Raw genomic sequence first — 19,963 nt, 5'->3', positions numbered from 1 at the left:
AATCAACCTCATCATTCTCGACCACAGTTGAAACTCACAGTGGTATAATTCCATTCCCATCATTTTAGCTATTTTTTCCTCTTCATTTTGGTACTAGGTTGGGTGTTTGATTTCACATTTACCGTCGACCGGAGCTATAACAGCTTCGGTGTTCTTCCCCAACAACACCCAAGCCACCAGGCTTTCTCAAAACACCTACGGGCCTTAGCCCATTCTTGGACCAGCCCATTTTCTTCACTTTTGGCTAGTTGGCCTGCGGGCTATGCATGTGCAGGGAGTGTGTGTGTGTGTTTTGGGCCAAGCATATGTGTGAGTGGTATGTGTGCATCTGTATGAGCGTGTGCTCTGTGTGTGTGTGTGTGGGTTTGGGCTTAAGCCCAAAACACTCATTTTTACCCTAATCCTTTTAAACCAAAACCTTAGGACCCTAAACCCTAAACCCAATAGATCCTAGCCTTATTTAATCCAAACTTAAACCCTAATCCGTATCCAAACCCAAGACCCATTTCCATTTCTTGAAATTCTATCGTTTGCGTAGTTTGATTAATTGTACATTCTTGTGCTTAGGGGCAATTATCTATGGCGTTCCTTCTTTGATAGGTTGCGTGACTTTTCGACGGCGAAGTACTGTGAGTGGGCCCCTTCTAAAACCACATGATTTTATAGTTCAATTGCATAAATGAATAGTATGCCTTACGAATTTATGATTTGATTTTATGTTAAGCATGTTTATTGGATATGTTGATTTTCGTCTCGTGTTTTTGGTGTGGAATTAATTGTTGGCCTATATAGAGCTATATTTTACTATATCGTATTTTCTATAAAAACCATGAACTTGTAGACTATCTGATGGATGACGATAGAATGTTAGAACATGTTTTAGAAAATCCTTTTTATAGTATAGACGATGGATGACTTTATACTATGAAGTGGTTATTTTTTAGAGGTGTAACTATTTGTGCGTACCTAGTGGACACTATGCTGCCTGGGATGAGCATCTAATGTTGGCAGTTAGGCCGGAAGAAATAATCCTTAGCGAAAGGCTGAGGGACACGGAGACAGGCATTGGGCCAGGAGTATTATTATTTAGTGATCTTACTAGCAGCACACCGCGCTTACGAGACGATCTGTGAGATTATTGATGCTTTGATTTCCGCGATGTGTCTTTTGATATGTTGATGGCATGCTAGGGTTTTCAGAGAAACCTATCATTTATTATGCTAGTAGTTTTCATTATTAAAACTTTGGGGGTTAGTATGTTTATAACTGTTTTTGTATTATGTATGTATATAAACTTGGTCCACTCACCCTTGTTTTATGCCCCCATTCAGGATTTAGAATCGAGGCATACGATCCTAACGTCAACGTTTTCGCATTGGCATATTCGAGTCCTCTCGGTGTAAGACCTACATCCTTTAATTTATTCGATTTTATATTAATTCTTTTAGAGCTCTAGTTAGTTGTATGCTCTGAACACGTTCCTAAATTATTAATTCATTGTATTTTAAATTCATAACCCATATTTATATCTTATTCTTAGCTTTTGTATCAATTAATGGCTTTCGTCACCCTCGGGTGTCGGCCAACATGTGTCTATCCTGGTATTCAGAGAATATCAGGGTCGGAGCATGCAAGGAAGAAAATATCGGTAATATCGGAAATATCGGTAGTCCGAAAATACGGAAATATCGATGGAAATATCGGGATAATATCGATATCGATAAAAATTACATGGAAACCACGGAAATTGTAAGAAAAACTTGGAAATTTTTAATGAAACTTTGCAGGATGTTTATTTAGTCAATTATCTATTAGTTTATCACAAAAAATTGGAAGGAAATGCATTGCATGATGGATTTAACTGATTTAAGTTGATTATATAGCGAGCTGGCAAACATTGTGAGTGTAGAAAATATGTAGTAGTTAATGAAAGAAGTTTAAACACACCATAATCATTTATATATAATTAATTAGTACAATATTGGGAGGTTTTATTTAGGATATTAAAAAAAAAAAAAAAGAGAAGTGAATAAAATGATGAAGAATAATGTGCCGAATTTGACACTGGTTTTCCGGCCAAACCACGGCGAGTTGGCCGGTGTGCAAGGTATCAATCTCTTCGTCTCGTCGAGTAGTACAACTTTTCTTTTTGTTTCACTCAATTTCGTTGAGTATTGAAAAAGTTATACTCATTTGAATCTTACCCAGTTTCCGGCGACCTCAGTGACTTTCGAGGCATTTTCCGGCCAAAACACGACGATTCAGATGTCGTGTGAGGTACCATTCTCTTCGTCTCTTCGAGGGCTACAACTTTCGTTTTTGTCTTGCTTGATTTTGTTGAGTTTTGACAAAGTTATGGCCGTTTAAAGTGGGTGTGGATTTCCGGCCGAAATTCCTATTTTCTTCCTCGGTCGAGTCCCACATCGCCCATGTAAGGGCAGTGAGCAAGCAAGAAGGCTTATAAAAGCCACATTCCAAATCTGAGAAAAGCATGGCTTGGTTGGCCTTTGGGCTATGATCAAGTGTAGTATGTGTTGAGATTTCTCAACATTTTTAAGTATTTTTTTAATATTATCGATATTATCGAAAATATCGCGATATTTTGACGAAAATCATTTGGATAGTTAAAAAATATCGGTACTTAAAAAAAAAACGATAATATTGGCGAAATATCGCCGATATTATCGATTTTTTCTTCCTTGGGAGCATGTCATATTTTATTTTATAAACTAATTTATAATAAGGGCAAATTTGTTGTTAAGAAAATATTTTAAGACGATGTTGATCTTAAAGGAGTTATGTGAAAGGAAATCGGAAACTCATAGGATGTTAGTGTAATTTTCAAATGCGAAGGATTTTTGTGAAAGCACAATATACCTCAAGCGGTTGCAGTGAAATTAATCCATGGATAAAATTAAAATTATACAAATTTAAAAATGAAAAGAAGATTGACAAAAATAAAACCTTTTCAACAACCGTAGCGAATAGAGACAGCAGCTTCCTGTCGATGTCTTCCTGTACAAACCCCTCACCACTCACTAAACCGAAAAAGAAACCACCAAACCTGAAAGCCAGTCCATCTCTCTCTCTCTCTAGAAACCCAGAAATGGGTAAACAAAAAATCATTCGAGCTCTCATTCTAGCTTTCTCTCTCCTCCTCCTAATCACCACCACCCCCACCTCTACCGCCACTGACGACTCCGACGTCATGTCAAAACTCGCAGAAGGCCTCAGCCCCTCACCCAAAGGCTGGTCTAAAAGCATCAGCTACTGTAACTGGGATGGCGTCGAATGTGACTCTTCAAATAGAATCACCTCCATCAACTTAGCCTCCAAAGCTCTCTTTGGTTCTCTCTCTTCAAATCTAAACTTTCTCTCTCAGCTCACCACCCTTTCTCTTCAGAGCAACTCTCTCTTCGGTGCCTTTCCTTCTTTGGCCAACCTCTCACTCCTCCAAGAAATCTACCTCGACACCAACAACTTCACCTCCATTCCTGCCGGCTGCTTCAAGGGCCTCTCGAGCTTGTAGATTTTGAGCAGGAGCCAAAACATCAATCTCGACTCGTGGGTTTTGCCCTCAAAGCTCACTAAAGCTTCCAGCTTGGTCACTTTGGCTGTTGGCAATGTAAATTTATATGGGTCATTTCCTCATGTGTTTGATTCGTTTCCGAACTTGCAAAATGTAAAGCTTTCGTACAATAACTTTAGTGGGTTTTTGCCCAAAACGTTTTCTGGATCTGGGATTCAGAACCTCTGGCTTAATAATCAGCTATTTGGGTTGTCTGGCACCATTGAGGTCTTAGCAAACATGACCCAGTTGTCCTAGGTTTGGCTCCATAAGAACCAATTCACTAGTCCGATCCCCGACCTTTCAAAGTGTGAAACTTTGTTCGATCTTCAGCTCCGAGATAACCAGTTTACTGGCATTATGCCCTCCACATTGATGTCCATATCCAATTTGAAGAACGTTTCTCTGGACAACAACAAACTGTAGGGTCCAATGCCTGTTTTTGGATCTAATGTGGAAAAGTCCATAGTTGATGGTAATAGCTTTTGTCAAACAACTTCAGGGCATTGTGATCCGTTGGTCACCACACTGCTTGAGGTTGCAAGGGCTTTTGGGTACCCGATTTTGCCTGCTGACTCTTGGGAAGGGAACAAGCCTTGCAGTAGATGGAGCTTCATTGTTTATGATCCACATGGAAAGGTTTTTGTTGATGCACAAAATCAGTGGGGACTTTGGTACAACAGAAAATGTCCAGTTTGTGACCTTCGCTAGATTACTCGGGTCACTGTTGGAAATGTGCCCTAAAACCAATCATGTGATGATACTTTACGGACATTTCACATGTTAAACTAATCTAGTTTTACATATAAAGGGCATACATTATTGTTTGAGCCGTCTCATATAAATGCTATATGCTTAAACGATAAAGTCCAAGGAATATGTGATTGGGAGAATGTAATCTAATGAAGTTAGATTCATGAGACCATTCTTTCGTAGACACATCCTAAACGTTCCTGATCATAGGATTGTCAATTGGGCGTTGACAGTCCGTTAAGATCAGTACGTACTATGTCTTCTCTCAGGGAGAGTGATTAGTCTCGAGTCATTGGTGTGTGTGACATCAAGACAAGTACGTAGGTGCTCAATAGAGAATGAGTTCACTGAACGTGATCAACAAAGAGTTCTTATATTCCATGTCACATGAGAACTCATGGTTGGGATAATGCAAAGTAGTCCTTTGACCTGAGGCATCACAGTTGTCTTGTGGTTAAGTCCTTGATCTTTGATTATGTCAAAGTCACCCCCTCGGGGTGTCCACGGCATCGTTGGGGTTAAGCCACTTAGCTATGGAGACAAGTAAATGCGCAACAAGGGATCTCTAACCTTCAAACAGTTGAGGGAGAATACTCTATGATATGATTTGGAATCTCTGGCCAGAGTATGAATGAGATTAGGGAATGCGTTCCAAATCACATTCAAGGAAATCATATAAGCACACGAATCACATTGGATAGTAGACATGAATAAATAAACTATCATACCAAACAATGTGGTCAAGAGTATTAGATTAGAGAAGGACCGTATTGCATTTGTAATCCCGAACTGAATAGGTTCTCTAACCTCTTCTGATTAGCTTGGGTAACCATGACATGCTGCTAGGCGTCAACCATGGTTTGTGGAAGCCCTATACGTGTATAACCACTAAAGGGAGAATTGAAAATTGTTTCAATTCACAATCGATGTAAAATGGTTTTAATCGCCCACTGCCTCGCTAAAAGGAACCTAATGGATCGCACACCATAAAAGGTGGAGATTGAAGATTAAACGGAAATGAGTAAGAATGATTAAATGGTTTAATCATTTATTTATGGCAAGGATTAATTAATATGTTAATTAATCAAACGAATAAGTTCGTTAAAGACCTCGGGATAGTTTTGGACCTTAAGGCCCAATGGGCTTCGAATGTCAAGCCCATTGACTTAAGATGTATGACAACTTAATGAATAAAGATTCACAAAGGCCCAAAAGCCCAAAAATCCCAAAGTAGGCCGGCCATGTAGATGAATTAGGGTTTTTGTTCTTTAGGTCACTTATTTGAAGGGACTATATAAAGGACTTTATAGCCAAATATTCATTAAGTGATTAAGGGTTTATTTTGGGGGAAAATTGGTGAGAATTGTCTCTCCATTTTCTCTCTAAAGAAGCTAACACCTTGGAGGGTACATCTAGCAATCCTACTACTCCAAGGTCACTCATTTTCTTCTACAATCAAACCTTGGTGAAGAGACTTAGAGGTTCCCTATTTTGGGAACTTGGAGAAACCTATTCTTCCATCCAAATCCATGGATCTAAGAAGCAAGGAATGAAGGCCCCTATCTCTTTGGGTGATTAGCCTTTGCTTATGCAAAGAGGAATCTACAAAGGTATTAATTTCAACTCACTTTGTTTTGAGTTGATTATTGGTTCACCAATCTACTAGGCTTTGAATTTCATGGTAATGTTTTGTTTTTGAGTACATGCAAGCATGATTCCGCCTTTAATTGTTAATTGCATGCCATATGATGTTGCTCAAATGAACATGTTTTTCAAAATAAATCCTTCAAGTGGTATCAGAGCCTAGGTCTAGTAGTTGGTGAATCCTTTTGGGTTTTGTAGTTCATAAGTTTGTGATTTAAAAGTTGTAATTGTTACAAGCTTTATTCTTGCTTCTTTGAAAGTAAATTTTGTTGGAAAATTTGCTATCTCAAATGTTGTAGATGTTGTTCATATGAGCATGAATATTGGAGCTAAAATTTGGTGCCATGCTTTTGGGAAAATTCGGCCAAATCCAAAGGGTGGAATTTTGGGTTCTTGTTTGACTTGTTAAAAGTGTTTTAATGTGTTCTTTGGAATCCCTAAGTACCCTAGTTTGGTTAGATGTTATTTCCCTTAAGTAAGAATGGTTTTGGAATGTTTTTGGGTGAAAAAAAGTTCATGGAAAAATTTGGGTTTTTCATGGATGTTCTTCATTGTTCTTGATGTTCTTGCCAAGAACAAAAAGGTTTGGTGTTTTGATTCAAAGTTTTGATTTATTTCATAAAGTTTATGATATATGTTTTTCAAATGATTTATCATGTATTTAAAGTGTTAAATATTTGTATAAATGATGATAGAAACATCAATCATCAAAACATATATTATTTTTATGAAAGTAATTAAAGTGTTAAATATTTGTATAAATGATGAAAGAAATATCAATCATCAAAACATATATTATTTTTATGAAAGGTGAAGCACTTCTTGATTGTTTTTGACAAAACTCACAAATCAACACACCCACCACTCCTTTTACTCCCCAAAACCGGCCACTCCCTCAAAGGGAGTACTTTTGGGGCTTTTATGCAATTACATAAAGTTTTGATACTTTTGTGTATTTGTACTTTGACCCGAAAGTTTACGTTTTGACGTTAAGGCCTAAAAACGCTAAAGGACAAATTGTTTTGCTCCTTTAATGAAGTTTTGAATTTATTTAAATTTTGGGTTCTAGTTGTATTTACATGAAGTAGTGACTTTTGTGTTTTTACAAAGTGACCCCAAAAGTTTATGTTTTCGCAATATGGCCCAAAAAGTTGTGGTTATTGCATGATGGCCCAAATAAGATGAGAACAAAATTGTTTTGTCTCTTTAAATGAGAATTGGATTTTCATTTTGTTTAGCTCCACTTAAATCAATTTTATGGATACAAAAACCAAATGAAAATGTTGCATTCAATTAATTAGTTAAAGCGTTAATTAATTAAAGGATGATTATGAACCTAAGCCTAATATAATTGAGCTATGTGAAAGGCGTTTCAAATTTGTTTGAACCATGGGAATGTGTAGATTAGATTTTGGTTGTAATTTGATTTGATCAAATGTTGTAAAAGGGCATAAGTCCTTCTTTACTTTAAGGTAATTTGTTTTATGCAAATGTTGTAATGAGCATAAGCTCATCCTTTACTTTGAAGTATTTCTTTCTTGCTTTATATGATATGCATGAAAATGAAGTAATTGGGTCCAACGCCCCTAAGACAACACGCCTTAATGTGATTAAACGCGTAACTAAAATCAATCTCCATCCCTAGACCGAGATTCAACACAAGGCTCGTGTTGAATCTAAACAAAGGTTCATAGTCATCCTAAGGCCCTAAGGCAACTATATAGTCCATCAAATGAATGCAAACCTTATGTTAGTAGTAACATATACTCTTGCTTTAAAAACCGTTTTAAAAGCATAGTGGGAGTATTATGTACAACTAAAACAATCATATGGACCAATAGTTGTAATAGGACCAAAATTGTTTTAATAGAGATTAAAATGTATATTGATTTGTGATGAGACCTAAAACCCTCAACCAAACCAATATTAAGTTGATAAGCGGAGAGTGCTTAGAACACTCTTTCGTGGCCTTCCACCGTGGTAGGCTCCGATTGTTTGTGACTCGTACACCGGCTTCACCCTATAATGGGGGAGTACAAAGTGCGTGCTTACACTCAGGAGGAGTTCTATATACATACATGATGAAGTGAGGTAGGCAACGAGTTTAGCCAACATGATATAATTTTGAGGCTATGCTTGAACACCTACACGAACTAGGCATGGTGGGAATGACTTAACTAAGTACAATGACGCCAACATGATATAATTCTGAGGCATCATTTTCTAGAGGCCAAACTAGATGGGTACTTGCAAGAGGTTGTTGCAAATGAGTAAGCGTACTCTCTCATTATTATTAACGCTAGCCAACATGATATAATTCTGAGGTGGGCTTGGTAGTAGTGAGTCTCCCATAACCTACTAAGAGTTTCATCCAAAACTCTCGAATTCCAATGAGGGATATGGAATTTGCCAAAAATAGTGGGTGATGCTATTTGATTTAAAGACCCGAATCAAATGGCTTAAAATCAATCAATTTATATACGTTATGTATTTGTTTACCAATATATTTGCAAACGCTATCCAACACTTGACAAATAAAAGCCGAACGTTTAGTTTACGGACTTGGTACTACAAAACCATAGATTGTCTTTAATGGCTTGTAAATGTACCTAAGTAGTCTCATCCTCACAATCTTCCTATTGATAATGTATCATTAGAAGAATATGTTAGAAAAGGTCTATCATAGAGAGGACAACACTTTTAATGTCATAATTCTTCAATTACAAATTGTTGTATGAAGAAATAAGAGTTGCTTTGAACAACCCTTAGTCAATACAAACACTTAGTGCTTATTTCTTTGTTAATTGAACAAAGAACTTGAGAAGTAAGCACAAGGGCATGGACACTTTATGTGCCATGATTCTTCACTTACAAATTGTTGTATGAAGAAATGAGAGTTGCCTTGTACAACTCTTGAAAGTTTGTAATTATGTTTAGAACATAATGGTTGGTTGACAAAAATAGTCCATTAACATGGACTTATGATGATTTTGAATCATTGAGTGTTGAAGTGTTAAACCACTTAACGAGACGGAAACTAGGCAAGGACTTCACCTTTGTTTCCCTATCCTAATGGTTCACTAAGTTTATGGTAAACTATGTAGTGAACAATAACCACATACTCTCCAAATTGTTTGATGTGTATAACACAATTGAAAAAGGTTTCAAGAGAGATAGTGGGAGTTTAGGGACCATGACTAATGTAGTCAAAGGTGAAAGTCAAATAAAGAAGATAAATAACTCCAAGGGAACAAACTTTCTTTATGAAATGATGGACATTGGAAGGGGTATTTGCAAGAAATGTCTTGCAAGTGTCAAGAACACACCTTTCGAAGGTGTTGTAAATTGTTCTTGAATAGTTCAAAACAGTTGGTTCTTCTACTTGAATGTATGATTCCGTATTAGTAACTATGTTTTACAAATCGTTGTAAAAGTGTGACTAATAAGAAGTAGAAGATATATGAGAGAAGAAAAGGTGCTTCACATACGGAACGTGAATAAGATATAGATCTCTGCGAAAGCAGATAGTACTTACTTCCTCATATGAACTACCAAAGAAATTGGATTATAGTAATCTAATTGATTGTCTCTATAGTAGAGATGATATGGTAGTGTTAACTGTTTAGAATATAATGATGCTTAAAACCCAAAAGGTTGCAAGGTAGTGACTAATCCCAACTAAATTGTGATACCTCTAAAAACATAAGTTACGAGTTGGTGAAACAAGGATGCTTTGGATCGTTAGATCCGGATCCAATACCTTCTTGTTAAAATTGTATAGAGGCGAAATGTTCGAATCTTTATTCTTTTGGAAAGAAGAAAGAATCACAAAGTTGTTGAGGTTAATTCACTTAGATGTTAGTGGCACTTGTCCACAACATAATACTACTCATGTTATATGACATTCACCGAAGATCACTCTCGGTTGGACTATAGTTTATTTTGAATAAACACAAGTCCGAATACTTTGCAAAAGGTTTCAAAGAATTCAAGAAATGTAAATAGATGAGTAAGATATCTAAAGTATTTACCTCCTTAGATTAGATCCAAGGAAAGGTAACACTTTAGATGAGTTTCCTTGAAAGATATCAAGGAAAATAGCATCAAAAGATAATGTATTTCTCCATTAGGAGAAGAACGAACTCAAATAAGATTTAGTTCGTTAGATGTTATCTATTACCCATATATAGGATATATACTTCTAAAACAATATGATTGTCAATTAGAAGATCTTCCAAAATTTTCATAACTCCATAAGATGTAGTTGGAAAAGAAAGACAAATCTTAAGCATGTTAAAGATTTGGGGTTGTGTGCTAACTAGCAATATTTGTATGATAACAATCTTGTAGGATATCCTTAAAATAACTTTTGGATATCGCTTCTATAAACCAACTAACAAAGGTTGTTTTGTTAGGTAGTTCATTGTAATCCTACAATGTGATTTGCCTAAGATGCAAATGAACGAGAGATAGAACTCAAAGAATGGGTTCTTTGAGAGACAAGAAAGTAATCAACAAATATAACAACCTAGTTCCTATACCACAAGCTCCAAGGTAGTCGATAAGAATGAAAATCCTTATGACTACATTGAGTGCATATACGATATATACTCAAGAAAATGGTAAAGTACCATTTGACTCGAAATAATGAAACCTTCAAGCTAATTGGTAGCTTAAGGTGACTACAATCAAAGAGAATGGTTGACTTTGAAGAAACCATCTTTGAGATAGTCTTGGTTTCAATTAATTCGAAGATTGCTAGCTACAACTAAATGGTGATTCAATGTTTTGACATAATATGGGTTTCCGAAACCATTATTAAGATAGTCTTGATAATATATGTCTAAAACTATAAATCACAAGACATGTAAGTTGTAGAGATCCATCCATCATGGATCTTAGCAAGTTAGTGGGAGCTATTTGCATTTTATGAGAAAAGGATCAAATCGTTTGATTTCTCATAAAGATGTAAATGAATCTTTTGTTTACTAGTTTTACAAAAGATTAGTGGGAGTTAATCATGTTCCTAAAATTTAAGTATATATGATATATTAATTTTGGAAATGAAAAGAAAGCTTCTTCGTTAAAGTTATGACTTTAAGCATTCTATAAACGATAGAATGTATATGGGAGATATAGTCTATATACATGGGATGGAAATCTATAATGATATATTTCATGATATAATTGGATTATATCAATCCCTAACAATAGACAATGGATGCTAGGAAGTTTCTCATATGATGATAAACTTCAATAAGAAGGACGATTCTAGTGAGACTAGCAAGTTGCCCTTCTCAAAGGGAACGTACCCTTTGACTCCCATAGAAATAATGCGTAAATTGAATCCTTTATGCATAAAGCAAAAAGGTGATTTATGTATTTCATATTGTATGAAAAACATTGATATGAGTTGTACCTAGAACGGTACAAGACGATATCAGTGCAAGCCCAGGATCAGAACCGTGGCAACTGTCAAGTGAGTCCTTAAGTATTTAAGAAATACTTAAGGATAGATTCCTCAAAGAATGAGGAAGAATTAGAGTAACGTAATGGAAGCGTAAATGTATTAGATTATGAATCTGATCCATCATTGGATGTTTCTTCATTATGAATGAAGAGATAAACAAATATCTCTTTATTATGACTAAAGAGATATTTGGATGGAAACATTAAAGTAATGACTTTAGTGTGTTCCATTATGAATGCAAGATATATTGCCATATAGAAGTTTACAACAATGTTGTTTGGATGGGAAAGTTCATTTATGAACTCTCTATTCGATTCCAACCAGAAAGTGTATGACACTAATGGGGCGATAGCTCAAGCCTGGGAATCAAGGTCTCATCAAGATCCGAACACAAATGAGAGACTGAACCACATGATTGAGAATCATGTATAATGGTGACGTCGTTATTCTCAAGGTTGCTTCTGTGGATAACACATATAGATATCCACTGTCTAGGCCTACTATTCAGCCATTTATGAAATGACTACAGAAGAGGTATCATCAAGATGACCTAGCTGATTGGCTCTAGTGCAAGTGGGAGATTGTTGGAAATGTGCCCTAAAACCAATCATGTGATGATACTTTACGGACATTTCACATGTTAAACTAATCTAGTTTTACATATAAAGGGCATACATTATTGTTTGAGCCGTCTCATATAAATGTTATATGCTTAAACGATAAAGTCCAAGGAATATGTGATTGGGAGAATGTAATCTAATGAAGTTAGATTCATGAGACCATTCTTTCGTAGACACATCCTAAACGTTCCTGATCATAGGATTGTCAATTGGGCGTTGACAGTCCGTTAAGATCAGTACGTACTATGTCTTCTCTCAGGGAGAGTGATTAGTCTCGAGTCATTGGTGTGTGTGACATCAAGACAAGTACGTAGGTGCTCAATAGAGAATGAGTTCACTGAACGTGATCAACGAAGAGTTCTTATATTCCATGTCACATGAGAACTCATGGTTGGGATAATGCAAAGTAGTCCTTTGACCTGAGGCATCACAGTTGTCTTGTGGTTAAGTCCTTGATCTTTGATTATGTTAAAGTCACCCCCTCGGGGTGTCCACGGCATCGTTGGGGTTAAGCCACTTAGCTATGGAGACAAGTAAATGCGCAACAAGGGATCTCTAACCTTCAAACATTTGAGGGAGAATACTCTATGATATGATTTGGAATCTCTGGCCAGAGTATGAATGAGATTAGGGAATGCGTTCCAAATCACATTCAAGGAAATCATATAAGCACACGAATCACATTGGATAGTAGACATGAATAAATAAACTATCATACCAAACAATGTGGTCAAGAGTATTAGATTAGAGAAAGACCGTATTGCATTTGTAATCCCGAACTGAATAGGTTCTCTAACCTCTTCTGATTAGCTTGGGTAACCATGACATGCTGCTAGGCGTCAACCATGGTTTGTGGAAGCCCTATACGTGTATAACCACTAAAGGGAGAATTGAAAATTGTTTCAATTCACAATCGATGTAAAATGGTTTTAATCGCCCACTGCCTCGCTAAAAGGAACCTAATGGATCGCACACCATAAAAGGTGGAGATTGAAGATTAAACGGAAATGAGTAAGAATGATTAAATGGTTTAATCATTTATTTATGGCAAGGATTAATTAATATGTTAATTAATCAAACGAATAAGTTCGTTAAAGACCTCGGGATAGTTTTGGACCTTAAGGCCCAATGGGCTTCGAATGTCAAGCCCATTGACTTAAGATGTATGACAACTTAATGAATAAAGATTCACAAAGGCCCAAAAGCCCAAAAATCCCAAAGTAGGCCGGCCATGTAGATGAATTAGGGTTTTTGTTCTTTAGGTCACTTATTTGAAGGGACTATATAAAGGACTTTATAGCCAAATATTCATTAAGTGATTAAGGGTTTATTTTGGGGGAAAATTGGTGAGAATTGTCTCTCCATTTTCTCTCTAAAGAAGCTAACACCTTGGAGGGTACATCTAGCAATCCTACTACTCCAAGGTCACTCATTTTCTTCTACAATCAAACCTTGGTGAAGAGACTTAGAGGTTCCCTATTTTGGGAACTTGGAGAAACCTATTCTTCCATCCAAATCCATGGATCTAAGAAGCAAGGAATGAAGGCCCCTATCTCTTTGGGTGATTAGCCTTTGCTTATGCAAAGAGGAATCTACAAAGGTATTAATTTCAACTCACTTTGTTTTGAGTTGATTATTGGTTCACCAATCTACTAGGCTTTGAATTTCATGGTAATGTTTTGTTTTTGAGTACATGCAAGCATGATTCCGCCTTTAATTGTTAATTGCATGCCATATGATGTTGCTCAAATGAACATGTTTTTCAAAATAAATCCTTCAGTCACGAGTGTGGATAAGTATGTAAATGGATAGAGACAGGGAAGCAAACACAAGATGTATGTGGTTCACCCAGATTGGCTATGTCCACGGAGTAGAGGAGTTCTCATTAATTGTGAGTACATAGGTTCAAACTCTCTTTTAGTGAGTACTAGTGAATGATTTAGTACAAATGACATTAGGAAATATTGTGAAAGAATGATCTATATTTATAGAAGAGAGTTTCTAGTTTCATTCTAACATTGACACGTGTCGTGTTGTGATTGGCTTCTGATGTTGACACATGTCATGCTATGATTGGCTTATGATGTCGACATGTGTCGCGCTGTGATTGGCCTCCTAGTTGGAGGGAAACTCTTCTGGGTCCTTGACGGTATAACGTTGACCGGTGCTCAGTAGTTTCGGAATTGGTCAAATATGGTACAAACAATGCTCCCCTAAGTTCCCGAGTGAGGGAAGCTCCTTGGTTGGAGACTTGCAAGATCCAAGCCATTGAGTAATCACGAAACTTCTAAGTACCGAAGTGTGGTATCATTTTCACTTGCCTTATATGTCTCATATGTAGATGTGGCATCTTCTCTGGAAGTACTTTTCCTTGATCCAGCGGTGGTATCTTTAACCGATGAAGATGCACAAGGTAATGTATCAATTTCACTTAAAGCTTACTTGTAGTTTCGGGCTTGGTCAAGTGCGATACAAACCATATAGTAGGATTCCCCCAAAGTCACCGAGCTAGGAGATTTGCCTAAGGAGGTAACAGACAAGGTAAGCAATCAGACTTCCAAGTAAGCAACCTAGATCGGAGGTTCGACTTCGGCTTCCGGTTGCTTGTTCTCCTTCTCCTTGTGTCGTAAACATCAACAAGGATAAGGAGAAGAAAATGGAGAATAGATGATATGAGATACTTTTGCTTTTGAATAAGTAACTTTCCATAGGCTTATTCTTGAACTAGGCTGGAGGGTTTTCTAGTTTCCTCCAGAGTATAAGGCCGACTCAAGAATTTGAGGGTCAAAACAAGTTCATCAAATCTAGAGTAGGTTCGACCCTGATGATGTGGGATACTTTTGCTGTTGACAAAGTAATGGATGTATTGGCACATGTTCTGTTACGCTTGTCTCCACATGCTTCCTTGTATCATTCTCACTTGCTTTATCTGTTCCTCAAGCAGATGTGGTATTTTCTCTAGAAGCATAAGATGTTAAAGATGAGTACTCGAGAGCAATGCCAGGTAAGTAATCAGGCAAAGGTTCCAGGCAGTCAGTTCCTGACTGGAAGCTTGATTCCAAGTGCTGACTGATTGCTCTCTTTCTCCTTGTCTTGCAAGTAAGAACAAGGCCAAATGAAAAGATAGGGAAAAAGCATGATATGGGATACTTTTTCTTTTAACCCTGATGATATAAGATACTCTTGCTCTGGTGTGGCTTGTTTGCAGAGGTATCATCAGGGGGAAAAGAAGCTGAGTATTTCGAGATATTCTGCTGAGAGTGCCCTCTCGGATGTGAAGAAAAGTTGTGCATTTTTTTTTATTTGCAGGTCTGCCTGGCTATGGAGGATGGAGGTCGACATATATAGGAGTCTCCCTAACAACAAGTAGTAGTGCTATTCCTTTACCCTTCTTGGTCATAGCAATGTAGTGGAAGCTGCAAGCTTCACGTGTTTTAACTTTATCAGAGCACTTTGAAAAAGTGGTCTGTGGTATCTGGAAAGCTGATGTTACATGTGAAGATTGCAGACAAGCTTTATCCAAGGAAATCTGGCTCTCGAAGTTCAGAGAGCGGTGCCTCTTCGATTTTTGGACAAGCAATCCTATCAGGGATCTGGCTCTCGAGATTCAGAGAATGGTGCCTCTTCAATTTTTAAGAAAGCAATCTTGTTGGGAGTCTGACTCTTGAGATTTGGAGAGCAGTGTCTCTTCAATTTTTGAGAAAGTAATCATGTTAGGAGTCTAGCTCTCGAGATTCGGAGAGCAGTGCCTCTTCGATTTTTGAGCATGTAATCCTGTTGGGAGTCTGGCTCTCGAGATTCGGAGAGCGGTGCCTCTTCGATTTTTGAGTAAGCAATCTTGTTGGGACTGTTTTCTTGAATGTGAGTAAAGGTTGGGCATTTTTGCGAGTTTGTCTTGCCACGGAGCACGGAGGTTGACACATATTGGGACTTTCTAGTTATCAAGCAGTGGTGTTGTTCTTTTACCCTTGTGGGTAATAGTAGGGTAGCTAGACCTGCAAAATTTATGTGTCTAAACTTTGTTAGAGATCTTTGGCAAAGTTATATGTGGTACCCGATGAGCTGATGTTACGTGTGGAAATTGGTGCCTCTTCGGAATCCGGAGAGTGTTGCCTCTTCGATTTTTGAACCAACGGCCCTATTGCCCTTTCTTTTACAAGGTCACCAATTATGTGCAAGAAATACATTAAAAGAGTGATTGCTTGTAGGAATTTTCCCCTTCCTTCGGAGATTTATTGCACCTCATTTCTCCTTCATCATTTATGAGAATGTCTAGCCCATTCAATCATCGTTTTGACTTGAACTTTGGTGAAGAGGCAGCCATGCCTTCTTAAGACAACATATGGCGCCCATCCTTCTTATCCCCTACTGGTCCTTTTACCGTTGGTGACTCTGTGATGAAGAATGATATGACCATTGCAGTGGTGGCCAGGAACCTTCTCACTCTCAAAGATAACAGACTACTTTCCAAGCGGTCTGATGAGTAGGTTGTTAAGGATTCTCTGGCTCTCAGTGTTTAGTGTGCAAGTTCTGGTCTAATATGGCTTAACGCCTATTTGCTCGAACCCACCAAGTTGAATCATTGGCGGCTGAAGTGATAAGTCTCAAACAGGAGATCAGAGGGCTCAAGCATAAGAATAAATAGTTGCACAGACTCGCACATGACTATGCTACAAACATGAAGAGGAAGCTCGACCAGTTGCAAGAATTTAATGGTCAGATTTTACTTGATCATCAGAGGTTTATGGATTTGTTCCAAAGGCATTTATTGCCTTTGTCTTCTAGGGCTATACCGCGTAATGAAGCTCCAAATGATCAACCTTCAGTGTCTTCTCCTTCTGGGGTTCTACCTAGTATTGAGGCTCCGAATAATCACCCTATGATGCCTCCTCTTTCTGGGGCTCTGCCGACTGCTGAGACTTCTCATGAGCAACCTTTGTGAAGGCTCACTCTTGTTTGTTTATTTTGATTCATGTATATGTACATATTTGTAACTTATCGGAGATATCAATAAACAAGTTTTGCTTCATTTCAACGTATTCTTTTAAATACACCAAGGCCTTCTTCACTAAGTTCTTTGAATTTTTCCTTTTGTTGAAACTTGTATGTTGAAGCTTTGTTAGTGAAGCATGTAGGTTGAGGCAGTGCTCCCTTAATTTCCTGAGTGAGGAAAACTTCTCGATTGGACACTTGAAAAAATCCAAGCCACTGAGTGGTCGTGAGACTTCCAAGTATCAAGGTGCAGTAGCATATGGTAGGAGTCCCCCAAGTCTCCAGTCGAGGGAGTTGACGAATGAGGTGTCTTGCTAGTAGCCAAGTTTCCAAAGTAACAAAACTTCACCGTATTCCTTTCTAAGTGGTAGCCCAAAACTCCTCCTTCATATATATTTGTTATGAAAGTTGTTAGGCCCAAAGAAGAGGAGGCCTAGGCAATTGTTTTTTTTTTTTTTCAATTTTTTAATTTTCTAATTTTCGAATTTCTGAATTTTTGAATTTCCAAAAATATATATATTTTAAGCTTTATAGGTGAAGCTTTGAGGTTGAAGCCTTGTTGGGTATTATGAATTGATTTTGCTTCACACTATCTTGATCAAGATAGTGTGAAGGTTTTGTGTTGAAGCTTTGTAGGTGAAGCTTTTGTGGGTGAAGCTTTTATGGTGGGTGAAGCTTTTGTTCGTGAAGCTTTTGTGGGTGAAGCTTTTGTTGTGGATGAAGCCTTTGTTGGTGAAGCTTTTATGGGTGAAGCTTTTGTGGGTGAAGCTTTTGTGGTGGGCGAAGCTTTTGTAGGGGAAGCTTTTGTGGTGGGGAAAGTGATAGGAGTATATTTATACAACTGAGTTAGCTTGTTCTCATGCATTTATGTTGTTATTTCTTAGTTAATTATGTATTTTAAGCTATTTTCGTCTGTTTGTAGGTCCATAGGCCTTATAAAGCAATAAGATGCATATTGGTGCATTTTGGAGCAGTTTTGGGCTTGGAATGAATAGCACATGCATGGAGGAAGGTGGATGGACGAAATTGAAGGCTAAAGAGGCTAGGAATGTGTTAAAGAGAAAGAAGAATTAATGTAAAAATGACAAAGAGCTCAGCCACAAAGGGGTGTCACTCCACCATTCACCTTTCCATCATTGATGTGCACCACCATTGCACTCCTTTTGGATTCCTATGCCGTGCATCATCATCCATGTTCCCTCCATTGACTCATTTGTTGCATCATTCCATTTCCTTTCCTTTGTCTACCATGTGCACAATATCCTTTCACCTCCTTGCACTCAATGATTCACCACTTACTCACCTTTCCACCCATGCCATGCATAATCACCCTTGTCCCCTCCATCATTTCAGATTTCATGCATCATTACATTGAATCATTGCACTCAATTGCTACACCATTCCTTGTTCCCTCCATCATTTCAGATTCATGCATCATTACATTGAATCATTGCACTCAATTGCTACACCATTCCTTGTTTCCTCCATCATTTCAGATTTCATGAATCATTACATTGCATCATTGCACTCAATTGCTACACCACTCCATGTTCCCCTCCATTGCCACGGACTTCCTCTATAAAAGGAAGTGTGTGTAACATAAATTTAGTTCATGCTGGGTTAGATCATTCACACCCATTTCAACACAACCTTCATCCAAACACATCCATTCATCCATACAAACAAACCTTCAAACACTCACCAACACCTTGTGCCGTAGCAAAGGAAAGGAAGGAAAGTGCTTAGATGTGCTTGCTGTCCAACTTGGATCGTTGGAGCGTTTAGGTGTTTTCTTTCTTTTGTTTCTAATGTTTAAATTCATTTCCTTTCGTTTTGTTGTAAATATGAGTGGCTAAACCCTTCTTGGCTAGGGGTGATTTCAAAGCCATGATTATGTGTGCAATATAATTTGATAAATTCCAGTTATGAACTCTTGAATCGTGAATGCAATTGGCTTAACTATTTGATTGATAACTTATTTGTATTTGTTAATTAAGGGTCGACACTTAATTGGCATGCATAAATCCGTTGCTAGAATATAAGGAAGTTTCACATAATCGTTACAAACTTATATTCACATGTAGTGAAGGTCGCTTATAAACGATCGCGTTAAGTTCAATTCCTAGCATGAGTGACATGATGTCATAGTTGCAAGTGCTTTGTCAATGCTTATGATTTTCATTAAACGTAATGATCTTTGAATGTATCTCTATTATGATGTCATGCAGGGAACTTTAGAAGAATGTTTTGGGTTGTCGAATGATGTCATCCAATCCAATAAAACAAGGAAAATCTGAGAGTTAACTAGTGATGTCACGGTTAATTTGGAGCATTGTCGTTCATAATTCAATGAAGTAGTAACTGGAAATTAAGTTAGTTGCATACATGTCATGTGTGGAGAAAAAGCCTCTAGCTATCCCATCCATCATCTTATTTCTCACATTCGTTTTTCAATCTGTCTAGTTGTTCATACTTGTTTGTTTGTTACAACTTCATCCAAATCAAAACCCCCCTTTTAGTTTCTTGTTTCAAAGTGTTTCAAATATGTTTTAGTTTGTGTTTTTAAGTGTTTTGATTCAAGTAAAAGTCAATTTTCGTCCAAAGTCATTCCTAGTGTCTAGTTTAAGTTTATTTGGTTGTTTTAAGCTGTTTTGAGTATTTTAAGTTTGCTTTGAGTCTTGTGAATCTTGTTAAGTGTTTTTAAGTTTAGTTTTATGTTTGTGAGTCAGTTTAGAGGTTACTAGCAAGCCCTCCTAATCCCCGGTCCAGAACGATCCTTACTTATACTTATACTACAATTGTCAAAAGAGGGTTAAATTTGTGTGTTAAGTTAATTTTCGCATCAATTTTTTCGCACCATTGTCGGGGATTACAACTTTGCTAATCCCTCGTTATTTCTTTTTCGTGTCATTTGTT

The 19,963-nt window shown here is 37.4% G+C and overlaps 1 long non-coding RNA gene and 1 pseudogene across 1 annotated transcript in view; one reads left to right on the top strand and one right to left on the bottom strand.

Annotated features, from left to right (window-relative positions):
* LOC126596385 (uncharacterized) overlaps nt 1–19,963 on the bottom strand; it is a 98,095-nt gene that overhangs the window by 42,756 nt on the left and 35,376 nt on the right. The gene's annotated exons all lie outside the window — the stretch shown is intronic.
* Nucleotides 3,209–19,963, top strand: part of LOC126596383 (receptor-like kinase TMK4) — a 38,463-nt pseudogene continuing 21,708 nt past the window's right edge.

Source organism: Malus sylvestris, chromosome 13 (assembly GCF_916048215.2).
Source record: "Malus sylvestris chromosome 13, drMalSylv7.2, whole genome shotgun sequence".
Classification (NCBI taxonomy): domain Eukaryota; kingdom Viridiplantae; phylum Streptophyta; class Magnoliopsida; order Rosales; family Rosaceae; genus Malus; species Malus sylvestris.
This window is presented reverse-complemented; position numbering and strand designations above follow the sequence as displayed.